At 48.4% G+C, this 15,260-nt stretch overlaps 1 long non-coding RNA gene across 1 annotated transcript in view; it reads left to right on the top strand.

The window, feature by feature from the left end:
• The first annotated feature begins 14,064 nt into the window (after positions 1 to 14,064).
• Positions 14,065 to 15,260, top strand: part of LOC148129683 (uncharacterized) — a 1,743-nt gene continuing 547 nt past the window's right edge. Inside the window, exons 1-3 of the long non-coding RNA XR_015750775.1 lie at positions 14,065 to 14,192; positions 14,370 to 14,686; positions 14,897 to 14,973. This is a non-coding gene — a long non-coding RNA (uncharacterized LOC148129683). The remainder of the gene's footprint in view (positions 14,193 to 14,369; positions 14,687 to 14,896; positions 14,974 to 15,260) is intronic.

Raw genomic sequence — 15,260 nt, 5'->3', positions numbered from 1 at the left:
GAGGGAAACAGGAAACAGTGCCATCCTGTGGTATAGGAAAGAATAACAGGGAGAAGTGGGGAAAACTCTTTTAATAGGATACAGGCAGAATGGCTTTCCTTCAGCAAAAGCAGCAACAGAGAGCAGTTTGTATCAGGCAAAATATCCAAGGTGGTATCCGGGGCGGGTAACGTGCTGACAATCGCTCGCCTCCCACTTTTGCCCAGGATCGTGGAGACCGAGAAGCGAAGCTCCAAAGCGCAGAGCGGCAGCAAAAGCACCGCCACTCTATGCTCCTCTGACAGGGCAGAACCGCTTCCGTTGGTCTTCTCGGCACGGCCTCCGGCTTCTTCCTCTCCGGTCATCTAAGAGGGACCTTCCCGGCACGGCGGACTTCCCGTCCATTCACCGTGATCCTCCCTCAGCGCCTTCGTAAAGGACCTTTCTGCCGTGACCGATTTCTGGTCCATCAATCTTAATCATCCCTCCAACATCCTTGCACAGTGACCTTATCTACATGGCGGACTTCCTGTTCGTTCACCGCGGCCGCCCCCAGCACCATTGGCAAACGACCTTTCCATATCGTGGCTGATTTCCCGTCCATCCTTACTTATTCCCCTACTTCGTACGACCACGATAAAGTTATTAATATTAATAGGAAAACATGAGGCCGAAGCTCTCAAGAGATGGACAGAAAAAGACATCCCACTTCAAAAGATCAAAACTGAAAGTCAGGTAAGAAGCGTTTAGGGTTTGGGGTTAGGGTTGGGGTCGGGTTGGGGGTCTGGGTTAGTTAATGTTGTGGTGTGGTGATTGGTTCTGAAACGCTACTGTGATTGGCTCGCATTGCCGCTTTTGTGATTGGACCGACAAACTGAGCTATCCATCTTGAAGGGATGTATACTGTGGGGGGATAGAGTTGTCATTCATGAAAGAATGCAGGAAAAAGTACTGTGCATGCTACATGAAGGACACCCGGGTATCGTCAAAATGAAATCCCTGGCCAGGAGTTACGTCTGGTGGCCAGGGATGGACAAAGACATTGAGACATGGGTGGGAACATGCGCTAAATGCAAGAAGTCCAGACCTACCCCACCTCCTGCACCTACCATCGAGTGGGAGACACCTAGGGGCCCCTGGTCGAGGATCTATATAGATTTTGCTGGTCCCACAAAAGGATATACATTCTTAATAATTGTCGACGCTTACTCCAATTGGTTGGAGGTCAGCGTCATGCAGTCCACGACGACAGAAGCCGTCATCAAAGTTAAGAAAACTATTCGCAACACATGGGTTACCGGACCTATTAGTCTTAGACAACGGGCCGCAGTTCACAGTGTTGTCATTTGAAAAATTCCTCACCTAACTGGGCATACGGCATGCCCTCACAGCTCCCGCTCACCCGGAGACAAATGGACAGGTATACCAAAGAGGCATTAGATAAAATAGACACGGGTGACATCCAAGACCAAACCAATAAAATGATAACCATCCAACATATAACACCGAACACTACGACTAAGAAGAGCCCAGCAGAACTCCTGATGGGCAGGAAACTACGGTCACACCTGGATAGATTACACCCCACTTACAACCCCAAAAAGCCACCAGACTCCTCCAGTAAATACCGCACATTTACAACAGGGGATCTGGTATACGCTAAAAACCTTACAGGGGACCCATTTTGGATACTGGCCAGAATAACCCAAATAACGGGACCCCGGTCATACTGGCTAGAAACGGAGGACGGAAGAAGCTGGAAAAGACACATAGACCAACTAAGGTCTAGAACAATAGAAACACCGACAACCCGGGTAACATAGAACATCCACACACACAAATACTACACCAAACAGACTATAATAAAACCAGAGGGGGGGGATCCCCCAAACATTAACCAAAGGGGAGGGGAAAACCCTCCAATAAAACAACAAACGTCATTGGCTGCGAGGCGCGAGCAGCCTCTATAAAAAAGGCTGCCGCGGCTCTGCGGTTAGAACAGATTTTACGAACTAAATAAAGAACTGAAAGTCACGCTTGTCTCGAGTCTCTTTTCTCGCTATCTAACAGGGTTGGGGTTAGGGTTTAAGGTTAAGGGTTGGGGTTGGGTTAGGGTTAGGGGTTGGGTTGGGTTTGGGTTAGGGTTAGCCCCGCCCCTCTATGTTGCTCTTGAGACGATCAAGTTACTTTGAAAATGACCTCAATATGGCCGACTTCCCGTCCGTCCTTCCAAGTCGTCCCCTCAACGTCCTTTCGCGGCACGGTGAACTTGTCCGTCAGCGCGGCTGTCCCCCCGTCCCCGCCCCCCATGCCTGAGAAGAACGACCTTTCTACGACGGCCGACTTCAAATCCATTCTTTCTAGTCTCCCCACACACACGCACACTTCCTCGCGCAGCGACTTTTTCGCCACGCTAGGATTTTAAGTTTATTATTCTATATCACCATGATAAAACGCATCCTTATTAATAGGGGCAGAGGAGGACCAGGGCCCGCAACACAGGGAGAGAAGGAGTTCCGCTTCTTAAACCGAGTTAAAAAGACGAACGAAAACTTCAATGCTCTTTCTACGGGGCAGAAAACGGTGCCCTCCTGTGGTGAAAGCCGGTATTGCGGCCACACAGAAAAAATACCTTTTCAATGGCATTTTTTGAAACCGGATTCTTTCTCGTTTGCCTGTTCTGCAGCAGCCTGGAATTGGAAAACAGGGCCTTCCTCTGGTCCAAGAAGGAATAGCAGCCCGAAAAAAAATCCCTTTCAATGGGTTTTTTAGGCTACTATCCTGTATCTTAATTATTAACACCTTATTAATATTAATAGGACAACATGAGGCCAACATAAGTCCCATGGCAACTCAAGGGTCACTAAATGTGCCGGTCGTAAATCGAGGCCTATCCAAGCGAGGAAGACGGTGCCGCCGCAAGCCAGTAGCCAACGGGGAAAGCAAGGATTTACCAAAGATTAGGAAAAAAGGGAACAACGCTTTTCGTGCACAATGACGTTTTATTGTTTAGGAAAAACCAAAACAGTGAGGTCAGCCCTGCGACATCGCGCACGCGTCCCCTACCCCCACTTCACCCAGGATCAATGAGACCGAGAAGTGCGGCCCGCAGAGCAGAGCGTCGGGGAAAAAGCCCCGCCCTCTATGTTGCTCTTGAGACGATCAAGTTACTTTGAAAATGACCTTCTCAATATGGCCGACTTCCCGTCCGTCCTTCCAAGTCGTCCCCTCAACGTCCTTTCGCGGCACGGTGAACTTGTCCGTCAGCGCGGCTGTCCCCCGTCCCCCCCCCCATGCCTGAGAACGACCTTTCTACGACGGCCGACTTCAAGTCCATTCTTTTTAGTCTCCCCCACACACACGCACACTTCCTCGCGCAGCGACTTTTTCGCCACGCTAGGATTTTAAGTTTATCATTCTATACCACCATGATAAAACGCATCCTTATTAATAGGGGCAGAGGAGGAGCAGGGCCCGCAACACAGGGAGAGAAGGAGTTCCGCTTCTTAAACCGAGTTAAAAAGACGAACGAAAACTTCAATGCTCTTTCTACGGGGCAGAAAACGGTGCCCTCCTGTGGTGAAAGCCGGTATTGCGGCCACACAGAAAAAATACTTTTTCAAGGGCATTTTTTTTGAAACCGGATTCTTTCTCGTTTGCCTGTTCTGCAGCAGCCTGGAATTGGAAAACAGGGCCTTCCTCTGGTCCAAGAAGGAATAGCAGCCCGAAAAAAAAACCCTTTCAATGGGTTTTTTAGGCTACTATCCTGTATCTTAATTATTAACACCTTATTAATATTAATAGGACAACATGAGGCCAACATAAGTCCCATGGCAACTCAAGGGTCACTAAATGTGCCGGTGGTAAATCGAGGCCTATCCAAGCGAGGAAGACGGTGCCGCCGCAAGCCAGTAGCCAACGGGGAAAGCAAGGATTTACCAAAGATTAGGGAAAAAAGGGAACAACGCTTTTTGTTGCAATATACAACTGTTACAATAAATGGACGCTGAATGTTGCAGTGGTCAACCTTGTGGAATGCTGGCTGGGAGGGGCGCTGGCTGGAGAAACGAAAGTTATGGGAGAAGGAGAAACGAAAGTTATGTGGGAGAAGAAAGTAACTGGGCAGGGCTAAGAGCAGAGGTGATAAGACCCCAGCAATGGTATAGTTTTGTATTAGCATAATTATGTAGTTTACCTTATAAGGAAAAATTCCCTGTTCCTGCTATGACGCTTGCAAGCAACCTAATAAAAGGAGGTACCTGCCTTTTTGTTCAGGGCCTTTTCATCCCGAGTAAACATTGTGTCCGTGTGTTTATTCATTTACCATGAGAGGCCCAGGGCTCTGAACTCAGACCCTGCCCGTTGCCAGGGTGTGGGCAGCAAAAACCACAACTGGTGAACCCCGACGTGATTCGTGATTCGAGCCAGCTGCAGCCCAGGGATGCCGTTTCGTGTTACGGATCCCTCCCCAGGAATCTTCTGCAAAGAGGACATCCTCCTTAGTAAAGCTGCATCTGGCTGCATCCACAGCACGACTTCCAGGAAGGAGTGTGCTGCCCTGATTCCCATATTACGCACCGGAGACCGGCCAGCGCATCGTAAGTATGGGCACCCCAATCTCCAAGCTTCTGTCCAAGCATGTGGACGAGCTTCGATCCTTAATCAGGAAGGCGAATCACTTGCAGAAAGCTAACGGACATACTATCTATCCTCTCTCTCGCAAAAAAATTACCTCCTTTCTCCTTTATCTTCAAAAACATTGCCCCGCTTATCCAGAAGGTGGCACTCTTAAACCATCTATTTGGGAAAAAATAGGAAAATACATTCACGAGCCTCCACGAGCCCCCCCCCCGGAAATCCTCTACGCCTGGAGAGCTCTCGTGACTGCTATCAATATTCTTTACCCCCCCTCTGAATCAATCTCTGACCCAATTCCCTCTGAATCAATCTCTGACCAGACTTCGGGTCAGCCTTCCCCATCTCCTAAAAATCCCCTGCCTTCTTCGGCAGAAACTCCCACACCTCCTGCTCTGTACCCTGCTGTTCCTTCCTCCCCCCCCCCTCCCCCTACAACCCCCTCGCATTCCTGATGTTAACCCTATCAAATCCACTGAGTCTCCTGCCTCCTTGCCTGTACGTAATACCTTTCAGGAGGCACTGATTAAAGGAAAAATAGATCCGGAGGACCTCTCTTGTTTTCCTATGGTCCTCCAAGCCCCGGCAGGTGGTGGAAATCCTGCCCCTCAGTATGTCCCTATGGAATGGGATCTCATGAAAGAACTCAAATCTGCCACTGCCAAATATGGCCTTAAGTCACCCTATGTTAGAACCTTGTTAGAAAACATTTCTAATAATCATAATATTCTTTTCTCTGAATGGCAAATGATGGCTTCTATGCTCCTAACATCTCTGTTACAATTCACAATCTGTAACAAAGTCTTTTCGGGTCTCTGACGTAGGTGTCCTCCGAACGGCTGAGTGGCCGGACGATTGGCCTTTGGAAACTGCCCCAGCCGTTCGGGGACTGCCTACCTCCAACCCTTGGTTCTTCCATTACATACTAACCTGTGGGACTGTGATCTTATGTCTCAACTTAACACAAAACTCATTATTGATTAATGGAATCTTTTGCTAAAACTCTACCATGTGTTAACACTATGTAAATAATGTCTTGCTACCCTATTGTTCTGCTTTTCCACAATTTCTGGTGTACTTGAGAAGACAGGAGTGGGAAGCTAAGATTGTTTGTTGCATGTAGATTTGATGATAAAGGTGGAAGAAGGAAGTAGAGAGATGGTTTGTGGATGTGTTGTTTGGAGGAAGGAAGTGGAAGAAGGAAGGAGAGAGATGGTTTGTGGATGTGTTGTTTGGAGGAAGGAAAGAGGCTTTGAAGAGGCCTCTGGAGTTAGCTGAATGGATTGATGTGACAATCTGGACTGAAGCTACAGGGGAAATAGAGCTGGTAATGGCATCAATTCTCTTGCTAGAAATAGAAGAGAATAGGATTGGAAACCTGAGGAAAAAGAGAAAGATGAGTTGGAAGAGGAAAAGATGTGTGTGCAAATTGAGAAGGATGTGTGTGTCTGTGAATGCAATGAGGGGAATTTTGGATGTTTGAAAAGTAAACTCTAAGAAAGCAGCAAGGAAAAAAGAAATGGGAGGGCGACCCCTAGTGGGCTGGCCTTTCCAGAGAACATAGATTGATTTCACCAAAATACTAGAGAAAGGGAGGGGCGATACCAGCCCATCGCTTTTCTGAGTAAAACTCTCTGTCTTTACCTTCTCAACCCACTATGGTTCACTTCAGCTCGCTCTGCTTTGTATCAAAGGACGTCACCGAGCCAAGGCTTTGCTCGGTTATGATGTTCAAGCTATACACATTCCTTTCAAACTCTCTCAATGGGACCCCCTTTTTCAGACGTCAGATGTATTGCAGGATGCTCTGGAGAATTGGATTGGTCCCATCTCTTGCCATCTCCCTTCTGACCCCCGTCTACAGCTAATTAAAACGGTACCTATTACCTTTTCCTCTCCAGTAGTTACTTTTCCACTAATTCAAGCCATCACAGTTTTTACTGATGGCTCTAAAACTCATGGTGCTTGTGTCTGGTATGATCAAGCTAACTGGCACAAGCAACTGACAAAGCCCCAATCATCGGCACAGCAAGCTGAATTAGCTGCTTTTAACTTAGCCTTGGAGACATTTCCTGAGCAACCAATTAACATCATAACGGATAGTCTATATGTCTCCCAATTGGTCTTGCACATTTTTGAGGCATATCTGTCTCCTTCTATACAACCATCATTAATGACACTGTTGCTTCGGCTGCATATGCTCATTCAATCTAGGACCCATCCTCTATTTGTAGCCCATATACGTAGTCATCAACAACTCCCAAGTTTCCTTTCAGAAGGGAACCAGGTAGCTGATACTGCTTGTAAAGTACTTTCCATCAGTATTAAGATGCCTCAACCTTCCCCTCTAACAGCAGGGGAAAGTCATAGTTATTTTCATCAAAACAAAAAAGGCTCTGGTTAAACAATTTGGTATTTCCTTGGAAGAAGCAACTGCAATTATACAACAATGCCCCACTTGCAGTTTGCAAGCAAAAGCCCTTCCTCAAGGGACCAATCCCAGGGGTGTAGAGGCTTGTGAGACATGGCAAATGGATGTCACTCAATTCTCACCTTTTGCCCCTTGGAAATACCTTCACGTGTCTATTGACACCTATTCAGGGTTCATCATGGCAACCCCGCAAAGGGGAGAAGCCTCCAAACATGTCATCAATCATTACATTCGTACCTTTGCATCGTTGGGACGCCCAAATGGAATAAAAACAGATAATGACCCTGCATACACTAGCACAGCTAATAGTCAAGGACAAGCCCTGATAGAGAGAGCCAACTTAACGCTAAAAACAGCGTTAGAACGACATTTGATCAAAGGGAAAAGAACCCTTAGCCTCCCGGCGATGCAAGACACTTTTAATCTCTGTCTTTATACTCTCAACTTCCTCAATCTCTCCAGCACCCCTGCTATGACGGCAGCGGAGCGACATTTTCCTCCCCCTTCCCTGATTCTCCCAAACCACAGGTATACTACTACCAACTGCCAGACCCTACTTGGAAGGGCCCTGCTGGTCTCTTCACCTGGGGTCGAGGCTACGCAGCAGTCCAACTTCCTGACAGAACTCTCTGGGTTCCTGCAAGGTGTGTCCGCCCATATCACCGTCCACAACCAGCGGAGCCATCATCCGGAAAAGATGACAGCACTCTTCTTCTTCCTGCTTGGCTGTTCGCTTGCTGGACTGATGGAACATCCACCAGCTTTAACGCCCATAGGCCATACAACATCACATGGGTCATCAAGGACGCATATGGACAGGTATTGAATTCAACACACTACTATGCCCAAATTGACACTTGTTTCCCACACTTACAATTTGACTTTGCTGAAATGATCCTGGGCAGAACAGCATATGCAAAAAAGGACAGGGGACTCCAACAAGCCCAGAAGTAGTGAAAAAATTCCGCCTTTATGTCTGCCCAGGTCACGACACTTCTCCAAACCATCAACACACTTGTGGTGGCCTATCGGACTACTTTTGCAAATCCTGGAGCTGTGTGTCCACTGGTCACATCTGGTGGAGCCCTCCCTACAAAATGACTTAATCACCTTTCTCGTTCAAGGGAGCAAATGCCTTGCGCTGGGGAAGGGGACCACCAGGTGCCCGTTGCAACATGGTCACTGTGAGATTCACTGCAAAAGGGAAAGCATCTACATTATGGGACACTGGAGTAAGGTGGGGAGGAAGAGTGTATGACACCGCGGGGTATGACTCTGGCAACATTTTTACATACAACGACAAGTACACATACCCTCCTCTGGCCCTGTGGGACCAAGTGCCAAGGAAATTAAATCTTCCTTTCTACAACCTTTGTCAACAACAGTTAATCCCTTTGCTGCCACTTCTTCAATCTTCTTACAGTGTCCTGAATGCTTCCAACACTTTCTTATCTAAGCATTGTTGGTTATGTTTGTCTCCCACTCCACCATTTTATGAAGCAGTAGGATCTTCACAAGCCATAAGAAATGACACCTCGGACTCTCAATGTAGATGGCACGATAGTACCACCATCACTATCACTTCCATAATAGGCCAAGGCTGCTGTTTGGGCCACATACCTAAGAATTACTCGCAATTTTGTTTAAATGTCACCACGGGAAAGTACTCATGTGATATGTACATACCTGCTCACCGACTCAGCCTTAATATAGGGGCTTGGACCCAGGTATTTACCACCACAGGAGGCAACATAAACAAACGCCTCCAGGGTCAATACTTCATTCCTGGAGATGCTTCAATGTGGGCATGTTCCACGGGACTGACAGCCTGTGCCAGCGGGGATACTTTAATCAAGCAAAATTCCTTTTGTATTCAAGTACAATTGATTCCAAAAATGAATGTATATGACTCAGAAAATTTTGTTTCTCTGCTAGAACCTAGACAATATAACCTTAGAGCAAAAAGAGAAGTAGTAACTGCTTTGACACTAGCTGTTTTGCTGGGGTTGGGGGCTTCTGGGGCAGCCACAGGTATAGCTGGCCTTGTTACCTCTGATCAGCATTTTCGCCACTTAAGCGCCACCATAGATGCAGACTTACGCCGCATTGAACAATCTATAGTTGCTTTGCAGAACTCCCTCACCTCCTTATCTGAAGTTGTCTTACAGAATAGAAGAGGTTTAGATTTGTTGTTCCTCAAGCAGGGTGGGTTATGTGCAGCACTGAAAGAAGAATGTTGTTTTTATGCAGATAGTTCAGGAGTGGTTTTAGATTCTATGAAAGAGTTAGATAAGAGACTAAAAGAAAGGCAAAGAGAACGAGAGGCTCAACAAACATGGTATCAGGGTCTGTTCAACTTCTCCCCATGGTTAACCACCTTAGTATCTGCCATTGCTGGTCCTCTTATTCTCCTACTTGTGCTCTGTACCATTGGCCCTTGTGTTCTGGGCAAAGTTTTGGCCTTCTTAAAACGCAGATTAAGCCAGTTGGATTCCAACCTATCACGGACTCAGAAACAGGTAAATACTCTCATATCTCATACACAAGAAAAACGAGCTCTGTTAACATTCTCCTCGGATTCAGACGAAGATGAAATCATCAAGAGTGCTGGTAAGGACAAAACATGCATCCTAATGCACTTGCAAGCCTCAGACTCGGAGGAGGAGGAGGTAAGCAAGAATCATCATTAGGACAGTGTTAATATATCACCTTCCAAATAAAATAAAAACAGAGGAGATGTTGCAATATACAACTGTTACAATAAATGGACGCTGAATGTTGCAGTGGTCAACCTTGTGGAATGCTGGCTGGGAGGGGCGCTGGCTGGAGAAACGAAAGTTATGGGAGAAGGAGAAACGAAAGTTATGTGGGAGAAGAAAGTAACTGGGCAGGGCTAAGAGCAGAGGTGATAAGACCCCAGCAATGGTATAGTTTTGTATTAGCATAATTATGTAGTTTACCTTATAAGGAAAAATTCCCTGTTCCTGCTATGACGCTTGCAAGCAACCTAATAAAAGGAGGTACCTGCCTTTTGTTCAGGGCCTTTTCATCCCGAGTAAACATTGTGTCCGTGTGTTTATTCATTTACCATGAGAGGCCCAGGGCTCTGAACTCAGACCCTGCCCGTTGCCAGGGTGTGGGCAGCAAAAACCACAGCTTTTCGTGCACAATGACGTTTTATTGTTTAGGAAAAACCAAAACAGTGAGGTCAGCCCTGCGACATCGCGCACGCGTCCCCTACCCCCCCCCCACTTCACCCAGGATCAATGAGACCGAGAAGTGCGGCCCGCAGAGCAGAGCGTCGGTGGAAAAAGCCCCGCCCCTCTATGTTGCTCTTGAGACGATCAAGTTACTTTGAAAATGACCTTCTCAATATGGCCGACTTCCCGTCCGTCCTTCCAAGTCGTCCCCTCAACGTCCTTTCGCGGCACGGTGAACTTGTCCGTCAGCGCGGCTGTCCCCCCGTCCCCGCCCCCCATGCCTGAGAACGACCTTTCTACGACGGCCGACTTCAAGTCCATTCTTTTTAGTCTCCCCCCACACACACGCACACTTCCTCGCGCAGCGACTTTTTCGCCACGCTAGGATTTTAAGTTTATCATTCTATACCACCATGATAAAACGCATCCTTATTAATAGGGGCAGAGGAGGAGCAGGGCCCGCAACACAGGGAGAGAAGGAGTTCCGCTTCTTAAACCGAGTTAAAAAGACGAACGAAAACTTCAATGCTCTTTCTACGGGGCAGAAAACCTGTGGTGAAAGCCGGTATTGCGGCCACACAGAAAAAATACTTTTTCAAGGGCATTTTTTTTGAAACCGGATTCTTTCTCGTTTGCCTGTTCTGCAGCAGCCTGGAATTGGAAAACAGGGCCTTCCTCTGGTCCAAGAAGGAATAGCAGCCCGAAAAAAAAACCCTTTCAATGGGTTTTTTAGGCTACTATCCTGTATCTTAATTATTAACACCTTATTAATATTAATAGGACAACATGAGGCCAACATAAGTCCCATGGCAACTCAAGGGTCACTAAATGTGCCGGTCGTAAATCGAGGCCTATCCAAGCGAGGAAGACGGTGCCGCCGCAAGCCAGTAGCCAACGGGGAAAGCAAGGATTTACCAAAGATTAGGGAAAAAAGGGAACAACGCTTTTCGTGCACAATGACGTTTTATTGTTTAGGAAAAACCAAAACAGTGAGGTCAGCCCTGCGACATCGCGCACGCGTCCCCTACCCCCCCCCCACTTCACCCAGGATCAATGAGACCGAGAAGTGCGGCCCGCAGAGCAGAGCGTCGGGGGAAAAAGCCCCGCCCCTCTATGTTGCTCTTGAGACGATCAAGTTACTTTGAAAATGACCTTCTCAATATGGCCGACTTCCCGTCCGTCCTTCCAAGTCGTCCCCTCAACGTCCTTTCGCGGCACGGTGAACTTGTCCGTCAGCGCGGCTGTCCCCCCGTCCCCGCCCCCCATGCCTGAGAAGAACGACCTTTCTACGACGGCCGACTTCAAGTCCATTCTTTCTAGTCTCCCCACACAACACACACTTCCTCGCGCAGCGACTTTTTCGCCACGCTAGGATTTTAAGTTTATTATTCTATATCACCATGATAAAACGCATCCTTATTAATAGGGGCAGAGGAGGACCAGGGCCCGCAACACAGGGAGAGAAGGAGTTCCGCTTCTTAAACCGAGTTAAAAAGACGAACGAAAACTTCAATGCTCTTTCTACGGGGCAGAAAACGGTGCCCTCCTGTGGTGAAAGCCGGTATTGCGGCCACACAGAAAAAATACCTTTTCAATGGCATTTTTTGAAACCGGATTCTTTCTCGTTTGCCTGTTCTGCAGAAGCCTGGAATTGGAAAAGAGGCCTTCCTGTGGTCCAAGAAGGAATAGCAGCCGGGTGGGGGAGGGGGGAAGACTAAAACGAATGGACTGGAAGTCGGCCGTCGTAGAAAGGTCGTTCTTCTCAGGCATTGGGGGGGGAGACGGCCGCGCTGACGGACAAGTTCACCGTGCCGCAAAACTCGCCGCGAAAGGACGTTGAGGGGACGACTTAGAAGGACGGACGGGAAGTCGGCCATGATGGGAAGGTCATGTTTCAAAGGCGGTAAGGGACGGACGTGGACGACGGACCGGAAGTTCTCCTTACCGAGAAGGTCGCTGCGAAAGGAAGTTGGGAGGACGACTAAGAAGGACGGACGGGAGTCCGCCATGATGTGAAGGTCATTTTTCAAAGGCGGTAGGGGACGGCCGCGGACGAGGGACAGGAAGTTCCCTTGCCGAGGTGGTGGCCGAAAGGAAGTTGGGGGGACGACTAAGAAGGACGGACGGGAAGTCGGCCATGATGGGAAGGTCATTTTTCAAAGGCGGTAGGGACGGACGTGGACAACGGACAGGAAGTTCTTACCGAGAAGGTCGCTGCGAAAGGAAGTGGGGGGGGGAAGACTAAAAGAACGGACTGGGAGTCGGCCGTCGTAGAAAGGTCGTTCTTCTCAGGCATGGGGGAGGACGGGGGACGGCCGGGCCGACGGACAAGTTCACCGTGCCGCAAAACTCGCCGCGAAAGGACGTTGAGGGGACGACTTAGAAGGACGGACGGGAAGTCGGCCATGATGGGAAGGTCATGTTTTAAAGGCGGTAGGGGACGGCCACGGACAGGGGACAGGAAGTTCGCCTTGCCGAGGTGGTGGCCGAGAAAGGAAGTTGAGGGGACGACTTAGAGGGACGGACGGGAAGTCCGCCATGAGATATGAAGGTCATTTTTCAAAGGCGGTAAGGGACGGACGTGGACGATGGACCGGAAGTTCTTACCGAGAAGGTCGCTGCGAAAGGAAGTTGGGAGGACGACTAAGAAGGACGGACGGAAGTCCGCCATGATGGGGTGGTCATTTTTCCAAAGGGGTAGGGGACGGCCATGGACAGGAGACAGGAAGTTCGCCTTGCCGAGGTGGTGGCCGAGAAAGGAAGTTGAGGGGACGACTTAGAGGACGGACGGGAAGTCCGCCATGATGGGAAGGTCATTTTTCAAAGGCGGTAGGGGACGGACGTGGACGACGGACCGGAAGTTCTTACCGAGAAGGTCGCTGTCAAAGGAAGTGGGGGGAGGGGAGAAGACTAAAAAGAACGGACTGGGAGTCGGCCGTCGTAGAAAGGTCGTTCTTCTCAGGCATGGGGGAGGGGAACGGGGACGGCCGGGCTGACGGACAAGTTCACCTGTGCCACAAAACTCGCCGCGAAAGGACGTTGAGGGGACGACTTAGACGGACGGGAAGTCGGCCATGATGGGAAGGTCATTTTTTTCAAAGGCGGTAGGGGATGGCCGTGGACGACAGGACAGGAAGTTCACTTGCCGAAGTCGGTGGCCGAAAAGGAAGTTGAGGGGACGACTTAGAGGGACGGACGGGAAGTCGGCCATGATGGAAAGGTCATTTTTCCAAAGGCGGTAAGGACGGACGTGGACGACGGACCGGAAGTTCTCCTTACCGAGAAGGTCGCTGCCAAAGGAAGTTGGGAGGACGACTAAGAAGGACGGACGGGAAGTCGGCCATGATGGGAAAGTCATTTTTCAAAGGCGGTAAGGGACGGACGTGGACGACGGACCGGAAGTTCTTACCGAGAAGGTCGTGCCAAAGGAAGTGGGGAGGAAGACTAAAAGAACGGACTGGGAGTCGGCCAGATGTGAAGGTCATTTTTCCAAAGGCATGTAGGGGGACGGTCGACGGACGACGGGACAGGAAGTTCAGCTTGCCGCAAAACTCGCCGCGAAAGGAAGTTGAGGGACGACTTAGAAGGACGGACGGGAAGTCCGCCATGATGGGATGGTCATTTTCAATCGCCTCAAGAGCAACATAGAGGGGCAGGGCTTTTTTTCCTGAGTCCCCTCAACGTCCTTTTGCGGCACGGTGAACTTGTCCGTCAGCGCGGCCGTCCCCCCCCCCAATGCCTGAGAAGAAGGACGTTTCTATGACGACCGACTTCCCGCCGATTCTTTTTAGTCTTCCGCCCAAGTTCCTCGGCGCGACTTTTTCGCCAAGCTGGGTTTCAAAGTTTATTATTCCGAATTATTATTAATTGAAACACCTCATTATTAACATTATTAATATACGGTATTACGAAAACTCGAACGCTCTCGTTAAGGGACAGGAAAGCAGGTACTGCAGTCATCTTTTTTTAAAAAAAAAACTTTTTTGAGGGCATTTTGGAAAAGGTTTTTTTTTTCTCGGCCGCTTTTCTGAGGGAAACAGGAAACAGTGCCATCCTGTGGTATAGAAGGAATAACAGGGAGAAGAGGGGGAAAAACTCTTTTAATACGTTATTAATATTAATAGGAAAACATGAGGCCGAAGCTCTCAAGAGATGGACAGTAAAAGACATCCACTTCAAAAGATCGACTGAAACTTGTTCGTCAGCGCGGCCGTTTCCTCCACCCCCATGCCTGAGAAGAAGGACGTTTCTATGACGACCGACTTCTCGCCATTTCTTTTTAGTCTTCCCCCCAAGTTCCTCGGGAGGCGACTTTTTCGCCAAGCTGGGTTTCAAAGTTTATTATTCCGAATTATTATTAATTGAAACGCCTCATTATTAACATTATTAATATACGGTATTACGAAAACTCGAACGCTCTCGTTAAGGGACAGGAAAGCAGGTACCGCAGTCATCGTTTTTTAAAAAAAAAACTTTTTTGAGGGCATTTTGGAAAAGGTTTTTTTTTTCTCTGCCGCTTTTGTGAGGGAAACAGGAAACTGCCATCCTGTGGTATAGGAAGGAATAAGTGGGAGAAGGGGGGAAACTCTTTTAATAGGATTTTTAGGCTATTATCCTGTTTTTAATATTAATACGTTATTAATATTAATAGGAAAACATGAGGCCGAAGCTCTCAAGAGATGGACAGAAAAAGACATCCCACTTCAAAAGATCGAAACTGAAAGTCAGGTAAGAAGCGTTTAGGGTTTGGGGTTAGGGTCGGGGTGGGGTCGGGGTCTGGGTTAGTTAATGGTGTGGTGTGGTGATTGGTCGAATCTGATCTGCTCGCATTGCTGCTTTTGTGATTGGACCGACAAACTGAGCTATCGATCTTGAAGGGATGTATACTGTGGGGGGATAGAATTGTCATTCATGAAAGAATGCAGGAAAAAGTACTGTGCATGCTACATGAAGGACACCCGGGTATCGTCAAAATGAAATCCCTGGCCAGGAGTTACGTCTGGTTGCCAGGGATG

This window comes from Notechis scutatus, chromosome 11, assembly GCF_049901735.1.
Source record: "Notechis scutatus isolate UNSWTSFEM ecotype Mainland chromosome 11, rNotScu1.2, whole genome shotgun sequence".
In the NCBI taxonomy this organism is placed as follows: Eukaryota; Metazoa; Chordata; class Lepidosauria; order Squamata; family Elapidae; genus Notechis; species Notechis scutatus.
This window is presented reverse-complemented; position numbering and strand designations above follow the sequence as displayed.